The sequence below is a fragment of the Ambystoma mexicanum genome, chromosome 3p, assembly GCF_040938575.1.
Source record: "Ambystoma mexicanum isolate Mex_15411 chromosome 3p, UKY_AmexF1_1, whole genome shotgun sequence".
NCBI lineage: Eukaryota > Metazoa > Chordata > Amphibia > Caudata > Ambystomatidae > Ambystoma > Ambystoma mexicanum.
The window spans coordinates 801789427-801804978 of record NC_090925.1 but is presented as its reverse complement, the minus strand read 5'-3'; the positions used below and the strand labels follow the sequence as shown (position 1 = coordinate 801804978).

Below are 15552 nucleotides of genomic sequence, written 5' to 3'. Positions count from 1 at the left end.
ATCATTCATCCAAGAGCTGATGAAATGATTATGGCCTCATGTATTCCATTCGACCATGCTGATATTATCAGCCAACGAGGATTATGATCTTGTATCATATGTTTGGAATACTGTGGGGCCGGTTGGATGCTGTTGGGCTGCCTCGATTGCAATTCTCTGGGAGAATTATAGATCTTAATTACTGGCTTCTCGACATGTTGGACTGATTGTGTGGGAACTTGTGTTAAAATGAATCCCAGATCAAATAAAGCCATCCTGGCTTGCCATATGATATTCGTAACCAGGCCAGATTGCATACAAATCCTAGCCTCTGTTAAATCGTGGGAGTTGTTGAATTCAACTTGGTCAATGTCTGATGTTATCAGGTGGTGGTTTAAGGTGGGAATCTCGGCACAGATGTTCAGAATGCTTGCTCTATTAAGGACATATTGGGCACCTGGCAAGTCTTGACATTTCAACATGAGACAATAATAATTTTTCCATCTGTTTTTAATCTCATCATTTGTTTTTTTTTTCATGCAAACCCTTAGATGGAACCTGCAATTGGGTCGTGGCTATTGAAGAAGCCATGTCAGCTCCTTGCAATAAGTTATAACTTTTAGACAAGGACGTCGGGCCCTGTAGGAGGGCAGTTACATCAGGAAACAGGACTTGTGAAGTGCTATTTCCAACTCGGCCTTGGCCTTGGATTTCTGTGAGGTAAGATTCAATAGAGACCTTTTTTTTTTATTCAAACCATTGTTTATAGTTTGATTAACAAACTTTTACACACTTTCATTATTCAATTACAATTTTCAACAATAAATCTTCATTACAATCACTTTAAAAAAGACAAAAAACAAGAGAGAAAAAACTCTTATAAAATATCTAGAGCATCACAGATGACACTCCCTAAAATTGTTCCACATGGTGTCTATAATAACAACTTCTTGGTGGGTTACAACATCAACGCCCCTTGCATGGTTGCCCATGTGTGTTTTTTCCTATAAGCAAAGTTCCAAATCCTTCATCATGAGCATGTGGCAAAAATTTTCAACAGTCGACATGTGAAAGCAAAATTAGATTTTTTTACAACAAGTCTTTTGCTATTATAGCAAGGTCAATTGTCTTGGTAAGCATTTCGTTTCTTGAGTTCAACATTCAGTATGGCTAAAAAACGAGTAAGCCGTAATATGGCTTTGGTAGAAGAACCCCACATGCATGATAACCATATCCACTCACTTGCGGCACCATGTGTGCCCAATAGTGCATTTCCCAATATTTATTTTCGTTGCTCGCGATAATAGGCACACTCTGAAATCAAATGCTTGAGCGACTCCTGCGTATTAGGTACCTTGCAAAATCTGCATTTGTCCCCCGCTGTTGCCTCATTGAGGTTTAACCATCGTTTTGCTCGTTCTAAGGTGGAAAGTTGGTTTCGTTTAAACCTTAAATATAAATCTCTGGCTTTAGAGCATGGAAATTGCATTAAATAGAGTTTGTGCAGTGTGCATACTGATACAAATTTAGTCACCTCTTTGTATGTTTTGCATTTATGGTAGCACACCAATCTTGCTCAAATAGGCGGTTCTTAATATATGCTTGTCGAAATTCCAAATCAGCAGGTGTAACACCCATTTTCATATAGAAAATTTTGATTGAAGGGGGATCAGAAGCTCTAATCATCAATCCCAAATCCTCAATGAGGGAGTTTTTAAGGGGGAAGAGCATTTTGGCAAGATTTGATAGTTGGCACCAGTTGTATCGGGCGGACAATGATGTTAGTCCCAATTCCTGCCTAAGAACCGCATTTGGAAGTGAGTTGGCCAAGCGCAGCATGCCCTTCCATAGTCGACCTTGAAGTTGGTCCAGAAATTGGTCGATGTTAGCCAGGCACATATCTAGGGCTTAGAGTATAATCGCCTCCACTTTTAGGGTATAAAATTCAAAAAGCGGCAGCATGGAGAACTTACAATATTTGGTTAGTACCATGCGCATTTGAGTGGATAGAATTTTTGCCTTTTGATTAAGGTTACTTTTCCACATCGTCAATGAGTTTGAGTCAGATATTAGATAGCCCAAATATTTAATCGAGAGCGTCCTAGGTATGGCCGTGCTGCCTATGGTCCACTTCCATGGACAGGAGCATCTTTTCAAGTTCTTAAAAATAACGATGCTAGATTTAGCTACATTAAAGTCAAGATTCTGAGAGGAGCAAAAGTCAGCGAATAGAGAGAGCTTCATTTGTAAGCCTGATGGTGTACGATCGAATATTACGATGTCGTCAGCAAACGCAAGCCACTGGATCTTTAAGTGGCCTAATCCGGCAGGGTAACTAAGTTGTTTTAGTCAAATATTGTTTATGCCACAAAGATATAGATTAAACAAGGTGGCTGCAAGGTTGCAACCTTGTTTTACTCCAATTGCAATAGGAATTGCATTGGTGGTTGCTCCAGATTGATTGACTCTGATGTAATAGACTGTGTTGGTGTGTAGTTTAGATATTAAATATATAATGTGCGCGGGAATGCCAAGCTTTTGCATGATTTGCCAGAGAATTCCCCGCACCACACTATCAAAAGCTGCTGTCATATCCACCGATGCCATGTATAGTGGGCCCGCATTGGTTGTCTTTCACTTTGCAAGTAGATGCGCCATAAGTGTAGCGTTAAGGGATGTCCCCATCTCGGCCCGAAAACCGATCTGGAAACGCGATAAAGTATTATTAATTTTCAGAAAAATCTGAAGTTCCCTTAATAATAGAATTGCAAACACTTTGGCTGTTGCATCTATTAGTGCAATGGGCCTATAATTTACTGGGTTGTCCCTGTCCCCTTTTTTGAAAATGGGTACAATGATTGATCCCAGCCAGGACTCGGGAATGACTAAAGATGTTAGTACCTTATCAAATAGGCATTTCAGAAGTTTTGCCCATAATGAGGGATTCTGCTTTAGCACACAGGGTGGAATGCCATCTGGTCCGGCTGCCTTGGAGTAATCCAGGACATTAATAGCGTGTTCAATGTCTTGTACAGACCAAGCTGGTATAGGTAGTCGTGGCGGGATAGGTGCCTCGGCATGGATGGTGCGGTAGCAGGCTGGAAGTGCATATTTGTTGCTATAAAATTCCATCCAAGCTGCAGCAGATATCGTGGAAGACTGAGTTGCATGTAAGTCTCCTGCATCCGATCTAAGGTTTGCCCATGTCGCGCACTGATCATTGCGACATAAGGAGGCTGTGATCTTTTGATTATCCAGGTTAAAATGATAGCGTTTTAAGTTTTTACATTTGTTGCGGTATGCATTTGTAATCATTCTTTTCTGTTTGGCATATCCATCTGTAGAACAGAGTTTATTTTTAATCTTATGTAAGTCAGCATTTTAAAGACGTCTGGCTTGAAGCAGTTCCGGACAGCTACTCTGCAAATTAGAGGCGCTTATAATAGCTTTCTCATTTTTCAGCACGCCCCTTATAACCTCTAAAATTTCCAAGTCAAAATTTAGTTCTATATTAATTTGTTGTTCAGATTTTGTGCTGTCCCGAAGAGCATCCAGCCACTCATCCAAGCAAATATTGACCTTGTCGCACAGACGCTTATTCCATCTAATGGAGATCCGTGGACGGTCGCCCTCTAGGAATACTTGGTAAGAGTCATGGTTAAGTACATCAGTATTAATGGAAAGAGACAACTGATTTATGAGATGATCACCCAGAGATGGATCAAGAATTACAATATCTTTACAGCATTCTTGTAAGTTTTGCGAGATGGCGAATTGATCAATGCAAGATGTTAAGAAACCCCTCTTCCATGTATAATTCAGTCCATGTCTCTGAAATGGCACAAACGCTAGGTCCCACAAAGCTAGATGAGAATGCCACATGCTGCCTCTACCCGCAGATGTGGATGGAAGATCGTAGGCCGTATTCACGGCAACGGGATTCAAACATTCTGTATTAAAATCACCTCCCACGATTATCCGACATGCTGGGTAATTGATCAAGATCTTATCAAAAAGCATGTCGAGTAAAGAAAATGCACAAGCAATTTTCAGTCGAGAAGGATTGTGATATAAAGATATGCATAGATAGTGATCTGTGGCCAATGCCTGAAATGATGGACAGTAGTGTTCAAGTTTGTATTAATACAAATAGCAGTACCACCATTGGGGCGGCCTCTAGGGCCGCGTTCCGCTAAAGTTTGAATAACAGTGAAGCCTGGTAATACAATTTTTAGTAATGCCATGGTTTCTTGACATAAAGTATGTCGCGCTTGTGTACATCGTGCTTGTGATGGAACCATGTATAGAGATTTTAAAACAGCACGAGTTCCATGATAAGATCAGCAATTTGTGTGGATTATTAAGAGGGCACGTTATCCATTGCAGGATTCAATGTTGAGGCCAATGAGGTTAGCCATGACCAGTCCTTGCTTGTGTTTGACAGAGTAACCAAATGGTTTATTACTTCCAATTTGATCCCTCCATGATCACTAGGAGTGACAATTGGTGGGGCCTCAGAGATGGGATTAGTGATAGGGGTTTCGTTAAAGGCTATTGCATCATCTAATGCTTCAGATGAGACCGGAGTTAACCCAATCATTTGGAGGTCCCCTCTATGCAGCCATAACAGGTCAGGTATGATACTGGATTGCACTTTACACACCATCCTATGGTTTTGAATGTGGGGCAGAGTGATCCATTCAATGTCGTCTGAATGGAGCGTGCGAAGAGCAGGAATTTGCCTGAACGCTTTTAGTAGGGCTAAAGATTCAATCTTTTATTTCCATAGATTTCAGGATCAGTCTCCCATCCCAGTATAGTAGAGGAAGGTGAAGCCCCTTTACCATCATGTTTGGAAGGGGGTGGGAGCTTTTGTATATCTACCTCTTCCATATGGTCATCCGATTGGACGACCACCCGACGATTCTCATGATCTGGAAGCTTCGGGCATGGCAGTACTCCATGAGACAGATTAACTTGAGTGGAGCCTATTGCTTGTTTGAGGAGGTGGAATTGAGGATTTTGCGGCACTTCGCTGTTGACTGTGGCTTGGCTTGCCACTTGTGCTGGTTGTAAAACTTTGTGTACTATGGGCTTGAAAAAGGCTGATAACTGGGTTTGGAGATTACCCAGTTTCTTGGCTGGTGTTCCCGAGGGCCCGCCTGAATTCAAGTTGCTCATTCCTTTCGAGCTTTTGAAAGCCATCTCAGTGGCTTTGTTGCCAGAGGAAGGCTGTTGATCCTTTTTAGTGGCCTCAGAAGTATCCACTATTGCAGGACCTTGCTCATGTTGTAAATTCAATTTCTCGTCCTGCAGCGACAGATCATTTCTTCCGTTTCCAGGTTTTTTTTTTAATTTTTTTTTTATTGTTATTATTAACTTTTTTCATTTTTTTGTTTGAATTTAGTTTGAGTGATTTGTCCATTGGTTGGGGGATTTCGTTTGGCCTTCCTTTGTAGGGCTCTAAAAAAAGGCGCTTTTCCTTTCGCGAGGCAAAAAATTGTCCTGCACCAGCAGAGTACTCGCGCTTTGTTTTAATCTTAGCTATCGGAGGAGGTGTCACACACAAAGTCTCCGTAAACAGATTTGTACGACTATCAGGATGAAATATTGATTCCAGCTCGGCTTCCGCTTGCCGATTTTCACCGCCATTAAGATGGTCTAATGGATTGAACTGGGCAAAAAAGAGTAATTGGTCGATTTTTTCAGTATTCTTAGTGACCATTTGGCACAATTGCACGTGCGTAAGTATAGGTTGGGAGGAGGAGACAGAGGAAGCGGCCACTGTTTGTGCAAAAGATTGCAAGAATGAGTAGGTATTCGGCTGAGATAGCTGTTTTTCTACAGTGGTAACTGCCTGCTCTTTGTATGCAGTTTGAGTGGCACAGCTCACTAATCCAACTTTTGCAGTTGTACCACTGCCCATCGGGGCACTCCCCATGGTTATGGGAGCTGCACCATCAGTCCGAATAGAATCAGCAAAGATATATCCTTCTAATTTGTTCAGTTTGAAGAGGATTTGGTTCACAGAGGATTTGCAGTCTCTGAGTTCATAGTGAGTATAGTCATGTCCTCGGTCCAATAGATTTAAAATCCGTGATAGGACCGGATAAAATGCCTCTAGTGACTGCATATGAACCGCTGGATCAAGCAGGTCAAAGCCCAGAGGGTGGACCTGAGGAATAGGTATAGGCGAGGAAGCAACCCCTGCTACCAATGAAGGAGGCACAGGATTTACCGAGCAGGGGAGCTCTATAGCAGAGTCCGTTGTTGTGGTAGGGTTTTTCGTGGACAGTGAATTAACAGAAATATTAGACAAATCCAATGGAATGGTTTCTTTACAATGTAAGTGGACGTCAGCCCTTTTGTGTGCAGGAACTGTGACCGGAGTTGAAGGTCCGTCCGATAAACGCACGCGTTTTTCAAGGGCAGCAAGAACTGCTGGAGCAAGGATCGAGTTATCAGAAGGCGAGGTGTTCAATGGATCAATATTGCTCTCCCCTGAATCAATGGGCTCGTCCATCCTCATACTCAAGAAGCTTTTTCTTGAGTGAGACGTACGGCCTATACCCCCTTGAGTTGGGGGAGGATTCAGAGGGAGGGAAGTGGTCTTTGGTGCTTCTACTTGTGAGTGTGCATATGCAAATGCCACTTCGTGGCAGATTATGTTGTTTGCAGATGATGGGTTCAAATGAGCAAAGGTGCTTTGCCCACCCTGTGCAAAATCCATATTAGCAGATTCCACAATTGGAGAAAGAATGGTAGTTTCAGCTTTAGTTTGTTTTTTACGCGGTGCGCGTTTTCCCTCCGGTTTACAAGGAGGGAGACCACTACGCAGAGAGTAAACCATCTAAGAACACAGGTAGTTAGCTTTGATCACAACCATGATTAGTGAGAGATGGTATTATATAGAGGTTCAAAAGATAGGCCTTCACCGTGTTAAAGGATAGCAGTAGTCAACAGTGTACTAGATTCATCATACATATGGCAATGTAAAGATTACACAACAGAACTAGTTCTATTGTGTAACTTCAATGTAGCCGTCCGCTACTTTTATAGGTGCAGTGCTATAGACCTCTGTGCCTTCAGCAGGTCTCTTCTTTGCACTTAGAGCAACCTAGTGGGCTATGGCTATCGTTACGCCAAAAAGATGCACCCACAATCATATATAAAGGTTTTTTGCACAAGAAGTTGCCCAAAGTCAAGGAGCTAAACACTATCAATCAATAGACAACCTTTTCAGCATACAGTCAAAATTATACACGCAGTTGCACCTTCATGGGTAGTTGCTTCGTTCCCCCCCGCCCCATGTATATAGGAGACCATTTTACACAACCAACGGTTCCCACTAATTATCACTGGTGGCTGAGGAAACATACAGAACCAGACAAACCGAATTACCTCAAAGGTAGAAAACGGCAATCATAGGTAGTGCTTCAATATGAAAGGTAATTGCACCCAGTGCACCCGTGCACCGTGAACAGTCAACAGTGTGTTTTGTGCCACCTGCGGCGGCGTCGCCATGCCCCGAGGGCGTGATCAAGTATAAGGACACATCTCTATTTCCTGAATGCAGGCCAGGCAATTGGTGTTGCTTTTTAAGACGTCCTCCTCAGTGCCGGCTCTTCCAGGAGCAAAAGTAGTTCCCCGTTCCCAAGCGGCTCGAAATCACCGCTTCCACTCAGCAGCTCCCACAGCACCCGCACACAGTCAACAGTACTTCTTAGTACTTCACGGTGCGCACGCGGCTGCGCTGGGTCAGTGTGTTTTGTGCCACTTGCGGCAGCGTCGCCACGCCCGGAGGACGGGATCAAGTATAAGGATATGCCTCTATTTCCTGAATGCAGGCCAGGCAATTGGTGTTGCTTTTTAAGACGTCCTCCTCAGTGCCGGCTCTTCCAGGAGCAAAAGTAGTTCCCCGTTCCCAAGCGGCTCGAAATCACTGCTTGCACTCAGCAGCTCCCACAGCACCCGCACACAGTCAAAAGTACTTCTTAGTACTTCACGGTGCGCGGTGGGCCAATATCAGACCTTTATCATGTCCCTTATATCCTGAACTAATGGTGCCACCGCCGTGGATGGCGTGGTGGGAGCCACTTGGGCTGGGGCAGGCTTAGGGGCTTCACTGCAAACAGGAGTGAAAGATGTATTACTTGCCCAATCTTTTGCCCTTAAGTCTTGAGTGTTCAATGGCAGAGTCGTTTGAGACTAAAGCAGTTTTGTTGGACCTACTGATGTCTCACCTGGTGCGGTTGGCCAGGAGACTGATGTTTCATCAGACACTCTGAGGCAACCCGGTGGGCTCCATTTCAAATGAATGACTTGTGTGTTACATAGGCGTCAGTGGAGGCTCGAATTTCTTCTCTGAGAATATTAATGTTTGAATGCTTCGTATTCGCCATGGAAGAAGTAGCCAGAGTAGGTAAGGTCGATGGGTTATTTGCAAGAGTAGTCTGAAGTGACACTGATCTCTGGGGCTGCACATCTTGATGAGTTTGATTGGTGCAAGATAATCTATTACCAGATGTGCCTTGAGAGGAGAGAGCCACCAGATTGTCTAGAGGTTTATAAGTCATGTGTGTCACTATAGTATTTGGGATAGACTTGGTACTTATGATGGGGGAATGTCGCTTTTTGCAGAGGCCTCACTGGTCTCACAGCCTTGACTATTCTCCTTGTCCTGCCTTTGGACTGTGGGCACCTCAATTTTTTAACCGACTTCAAACCCTTCCTGGGACTCGGAGCAGGAGGAGGTGTCAAGTCGGTCACTTCTAGAGGTTTAATTCCAGATGGTGCAAATAATCCAAAGATGTTAGATTTTGGTATTGAAGCTGGAGCTTTTATCATCACTGAGTCGCTGGACTTAACGTCTTGAGGGTTATTAGACTGGACATACGATTCTACTAAGACTCCCTGGGTATCCATATTAGGGCACTCACCAGGAGTCGGGGTGAACCAGAGTACCCGGCGACCCGGTGATAAGTGGGTCTGGATTTCCACAATGAGTAGAATAACTACCAGTCTGCTTAGTTCTTGGCTCAGTCAAAGTGTGATGCCTTCCTAGACAATCTTGTAGTGGGATCATATGAGTTGTTTTTTTAGTATTAAGAGATGACTCAATGATGTCCACATTTCTAGCAAGTTGTTCCAATAACATGGTTTGACTGCTTATCTTCCCTTCTAATATCCCGTAGAGTTTTGCCACAGTTAACAAAGCTGTATTCATGGCACTATATATTATTATTATATTATTATTATTGTATTATTGATAGCTGGGGCTCAGGAAAGGAAACATGGGTTGATTGATTTTTGTGTATAAAGAATTCTGATTCTTGCCCTGTTTCCTGGATTCTAGAGTGTCTAGGGGTTGGTGCTATAAATGAGGGTGATTCATCTATAAAATTAATAAGAGTCTTGTGGCTCAGGTGACATTGCTTTTTGCGGACTTAGATCTCTGCATTGGGCAGAGCTTGATGACTCGTGATCCTGTTGTATGGAGGTATTGCTAAAAGAGTGATTTTCATGCAATTGTATGAGATCCCCATTGTTGGAACAGATGTATAGGACATCTCGTGAATGTGGACTGGAGTTGTTAGACAAATTCATGAAAGCTAAAGCTTCCTCGTCAATGCCGCCGCCAGAGTAAGTTGTTCATGAGCCTTTCTAAGCTTGTGCTGGGCCTCAACTGAGCAGCGCACGGGCTCCATAACTTTACCCGGAGTGGCCAGGATTGCCACATGGACTTCTTCATTAGGTTTCAATTCACCTGCTAGACAGGCCGAGACTAATTTAATGTCTGTGACTTCTATCCGTGATGGCTTTGCTCTTGACACGCCTTGATTAATGGTAACCGAGTCGTCATTAGTGAGCTCCGGCACATTCGGTAATAGGCTTTCAGATATTTCTGTTGTGGTCATGAAGGCTTGGGGCGGGGTTTGAGTCACTAGTTGGCCCGTTGGCTTGCTCCTGGAATCGACTCGTGGAGCTAGATGAATCTGTTGGACATTAGGTTCATAAGAACAAAAGCTGCGGATGTCAGATGTAAGGGACAGAGAGCGAAACGCCCTTGTACCTCGGGTTCTATCATCAAGAGCAGCAACTTTGTTCCTCGGACTAATGATTTTGGCCACCGCCATTTTTGACTTACAAGTGGTCAGCGGATGCAATGATAATAATAACGACTTTAACGTAAATCTTTTGCTCACCATTGTGTGAGTGCCACAAAATAAATTACAATAATAGGTAACAAACAATCAAAAGCTAGAAAATAACAATAAATTAGCCACAAATACCTTGGGCAAGAGTAAATAACAATATAAGTATAGATATAAATCGTTCCGCCTACGCTGCCCGCTCGACTGCTAGACAGCGAGACAGCAGGCAAAAACACTTGCCAAAAGCACTTTGCAAATACACGTGTGCGAATGCGCACGCGCGAATGCGCACGCGCAAGTGATTGCGTGTGCACTGTGCTTTTTGTTAGTTCTGGGTGAGTAGGCGGGATGAGCACTAAAACAAAAGAAAAAATACAATCACTAGGCAGCAATCTGGGAGTGCTAGCAGTCTGTGACACGAGCTATGGGCCAATAGCAGTCTATGGGCTAGCAAATGGGCTGGCAGATGTTTGTAGTCGTGTACCGATCCAATCCGGTGGCTGCACTCGTCCAGCAGGTCACGTGAGCAGACTGCGACTCGGCTCTGTAGAAGCGTGTAGAATCTTGGGCAGAGAGTAGCAGCGAGACAGCAGGCAAAAACACTTGCCAAAAGCACTTTGCAAATGTGCGCGTGCGAATGCACGTGCAAAGTGCTTTTTGTTAGTTCTGGGTGAGTAGGCGGGATTATCACGATCCAATCCGGTGGCTGCACTCGTCCAGCAGGTCATGTGAGCAGACTGCGACTCGGCTCTGTAGAAGCATGTAGAATCTTGGGCAGAGAGTAGCAGCGAGACAGCAGGCAAAAACACTTGCCAAAAGCACTTTTCAAATGCGCGCAACAATTTGATAGGAAGGGACATACAATCTTTTAGACGAGTAGGAAACGGTTCCCTCATGAGCAAAATGATGCCACTGTAATGGGACTAATCTCGACCATTAAATAATATCAAACACGTCCAAGTCAGTCTGGTCAAAATAAAAAGGCCTATACCAGGAAAACCTAACTTGCCCTCCTTCTCAAAGTAACAAAATGTGTTAAGGAAATACAAAAGGAAAATAGTGTCTCCATAAAGAAATGTCAGAATGGCTTTAGCACCCCCTCCTTTCCCCAGTTTCAATCTCATGGGATGTAGAGAGTTTTTTTATGAAAAACAACAAAAAGATAGGTGGATGGCACAGTTCTCTCAGTCTTGCACAGTTTGGCTTACTGGCACAGTTCAACAGTTTAATCTTAGGATATGGGAATAGAGAGAAAATCGGACTAAATAAGGTCTTTAGACATTGTTGGTGTGGGTGCTGACCGCACCTTTCAACAGCAATCCCAGGACCAAAGAGGCTATGTCGCTCACCTAAAGACAGCATATATGAAGAATCATACCCTTAACTGCAAAGAGAGAACAGCTGAGACAAAGCCAATCAGCTGGTGGAAAGATGCGCATAGCAGACGCCCCCACTGTCACACAGAGCCGATGCATCCTGGGGGCAGGACCACAGCCTGTATGTGGTGGATGGAGGGACCATGCAATGCTGCTGAGCCTAGGAGCGCTGGAGAATTAAGGCTCCCGGCTCTCTGTCCAAGAGCCAAACCACTGGTAACAAGGTGGAAGACCGTTATTTCCCAGAGAAGAGGCACCCACCGGTAGAAGTCTGGAACCAGCGTCCCAAAAAGGAGGAGATCGCCACCCATGGAGTGACCACCCATCCCGGGAGGGAGGACTGCAGCACAGTGTGTGAGCCAGAGAGGGAGGAGGGCGGTTGAACTCCACGGTGGGTCACAGGTAGTTCAGAATTCTGTAACTCAGAGCCCCGACTGGCCCTGCAAAGACACCCCCTTGAGAACCAAGGAAGATGAAGCCATACCCTTATGAAAAAAGGGACCCACAGAAAATAGAACACAAGAGAAATACACCACAGGGGTGTGCCAAAAGGGTGTGCAAGTCCCACCAAAGAGAGAGGGCCCAAAGAAAGGGAACCAGTATCCTTCCCAAGTGAAGGGACCAGAGCATACAGAAAAAAACAGGAGGGAGAGTGAGAACAGTGTAACCCAGAAGGAAGTGTGAGTCAAACCAAGTGAAGGAGAAGACCCAAGAGGGGTCTAGGCAAACAGGGTAGCTCGCTCGCAAGAGATACGGAGCCAAGACACAGAGGTCCGAGTCGACCACATAATCAAATATACATAGAAAAAATAAAGATCTTTAACCAACACTGGGAAGCTAATAGGGAACATTTCACTTACTGCTATTTTACCTCGACAATTGTGGAACCCCCAAACTTTGTGCTTTTGTTGCAGCCTCCTGTCCTGACTTTTGCCAGTGGAGCACAGCCTTCAGCTGCACTCCACAGGGCTTTTGTTTATTGTTATGGGGAAACTGGCACGTCCTTCGACTTTGTTGACACTTTTGGCAACTGTATTTCATTGCACAACGTACATTATTGTACCATGCAATGGGTTCCTTGCGTTTTCGGGCGCTAGTCATCAACTAAGGATTTTTTGGTGGCTGGAAAATGTGCCTAGGAGTAGACTGGTGGCAGCAGAAGCTTTTTCATGGTTTTTGAATGAACTTTTACTTTTATGTTTGGCTCATGACTGGGGCTAGTGTCTATCATGGCCGTGCCATGTGGTCGTTTGTGTTCTCCTTTGGCCGTTTTGTCCGTTGGCCCCCCCTCTTGGTCTTTGTGACCCGGGAGTCCTTATTTGGGCATGCATTCGCCTGCGAAAGCTGCTACATTTCGCGAGCTACTGCATATCACGTTTGTAGGTAGCCAGGAAGTGGACTGCGACTGTCTGGTCCCAATTCACACTACTGGTGCCAGGCTGTCTGGTGTGCACGTGGACACAAGAGCCGCAGTGGTCCCTGATTAGATCACTGCTGGCGTGCATGTGTGGGGCAGATCTCCTCAGTGGCCAGCTGGGTGTGAGCACTCACTGCACTTGTGGATATGAGGAGGGGTCCTGAATGCAGATTCGCAGATCAGCAACAGTTCCGAATCGACCTGTACACAGAGCCAAGTATCCAGAGACCAAAGCAGATCCTAGGAGTATCCGGAACCGCACAGAAGAAGGTTGGCACCCTCAGCCCGTTGTTGTCCTGGTAGATCCCTGCTTTGCGCTCAATCTCTGAAGACCTGTGAGGGTGCTTCAACTCCCTTTGAGTGGTGGTACCAATCACTCTCAACGCCTCGTGGTTGTCCTGCAAAAGAGCCTTCTCTGAAGTGTCCCTTGGCCATCCAGTGGACTGTCCAGCTCGAACCTTGGCACCTGTGCAGGAGCGTTGTCCTATCTAGTTTTGTCTCGAGCTTTGGGGAAATCCTAACTTGAACTGCAAAGCACATACTTGCCAAATGTCGTCCTCCCAGCTGTGGCTGTGTTGGGCTGCGAGAGAGACGTGTGCCTCAGACCGCAAGCATTGGGTGCCCCTGTGTCACTGTGCAAAAGTGACGTTCGCTGGTGGTGACTTTCCAGTCTTTCTTCGAGTGTTCTGAGACCAGCTGCATCAGTCCTTTCTTTGTCCTGCAATAGAGACGAGAGACACAGCACCTGTTGTAAACCAGACCCACATCTGCACCCGCAGCGCCTGTGCACTTTGAAGCTAAACCAACAGTGGGAAATCGTACTCCAGGCGACCCTCTCCAGACCTGCCAAGTTTGGACCTGGTGTGAGATAAGGGCAATGAGTAAACAAACCACTTACCGGTGGCCCCTAGTTCATCTATTGCATTTTTACACACAAAGGATCCCTTGGATTGGGTAGCCTTCGCTTCCTAAAGCCTTCCAAAAGTTGGGAATCGCTTTGTTCTCCACAGCAGATCCCCCCCTGAATCTCAGAACCTTTTTTTATACTTTAGAATCATCTCTCTTATTTTGCCACCTCTTTGAATATTGTACTTTGTGTCTTTACGCAGTTCAGAGCACTTTATTTATTTATATAGTGCCGGAGCCCGAAAGCATCAGGGCGCATGACGTAAAAAAAACAGAAAACACATACAGCCAGAGTCTAATTCCAGGGGTTATTCGAACAGTGTTGTATTCAGTCGCTCCCTAAAAGAAAAAGAGATTACCGTCTACTTGCAGATCCTTGGGTAGATTATTCCACATTATAGCTGCCTGCGCAGGGAAAGATCTGCCCAAGCCTCTTTCCCGTTTACATTTCGGACCCGCCAAACAGATTATTATTGCCTCCAGCCTGAAGAGAACGACTAGATCTAGCAACACAGACTCTTAAGTACCTAGGTGCTTGCCCATAGATACATTTATGCACAATGGTGCAGACCTTGAAGCAAATTATGAGGCGATATAGGCTCCCATCTCAGAATGTTTTTTTACAATATGCACTGCGTCATTTTGAGGGACTTGAAGTTTCTTCAGACACCTCTTACTCGCGCCTGCCAATAGTGCACTGCAATAGCCAATCCTAGGCATGATAAGTTCCCTGACTATCGTTGTGCAAATGGCTTCTGAGATGTATGGTTTCACTAACCTAAGAAGTCCTAAGTGGTACTGTGGTACTATGTTTTACTAGTAATACTGTGGACTTATGCATCTGAGCTCAATGATGCCCCTAATGCAATCCCCAAGGTTTTAACTTTAGACACCATACTAATAGAATGCATGTGAATGGAGAATTCTGAATACCTGTTCCATGTTTGTCACGAGCTTGAGAAGAGCCAAACAACAACAACTCGGTTTCAGCAGCGTTTAAACACAATCCATTTGATGCCATCCAATTTTCAATAGCAGATCACATAGCGGGCGACAAAAAACATTGAAAAGAGCTGGTGGCAAGCAAGCACCCTGTGGTACTGCGCAGCCCACGCGCTCCGATTTAGAATGAGCTTTGCTCCAGACAATTTTTGACATTCCATTTTCAAAAAGAGATTTTTATCCATGAGATTAGATCACAAGAACAATTCCCAAAATTATCTAATCTATATAGGAGCTTTCCATGGTCGACAAGGTCAAAGGCCGATGACAGAGCTAAAGCATCAGCAGCCCCGCCTTGCTATTATCCATGATTTTCAGCATTTCGGTTTGAAGGTCCAACAAGGCACTTTCTGTGCCGTGAAATGACCTAAACCCTGACTGCCTTGGATTATACAACTCAGATTTTTCCAAGTGCTCTTGAAGTTGAAGTATAGCCACTTTATCCACCACTTTCAACAAAAATGGCACATTAGTAAAAGGTCTATAATTTACATCATCTTTTTGATCAAGTCCTGCTTTTTTTAAATAATGGAGTCACTGAAACTTTTTTCAGTGAATCCGGAATATGATTTTCTCTAAATGTTGTGTTAATAAAAAGAAATCAGAAAAGGATGGATGCATTGGATGTTTTCAAAAATATTTTTTAGAGGGAAGAGTTTCCCCTTCACACGTAGTAGGTCTCATTTTATTTAAGACTTTAGCTTGTACTTCATCCATG

At 44.4% G+C, this 15552-nt stretch overlaps 1 protein-coding gene across 1 annotated transcript in view; it reads left to right on the top strand.

Annotated features, from left to right (window-relative positions):
- Positions 1-15552, top strand: part of LOC138580901 (gastrula zinc finger protein XlCGF57.1-like) — a 314301-nt gene that overhangs the window by 171910 nt on the left and 126839 nt on the right. Inside the window, exon 3 of the mRNA XM_069651817.1 lies at positions 531-699. The gene's annotated coding sequence lies outside the window, so the exon portion shown is untranslated. The remainder of the gene's footprint in view (positions 1-530; positions 700-15552) is intronic.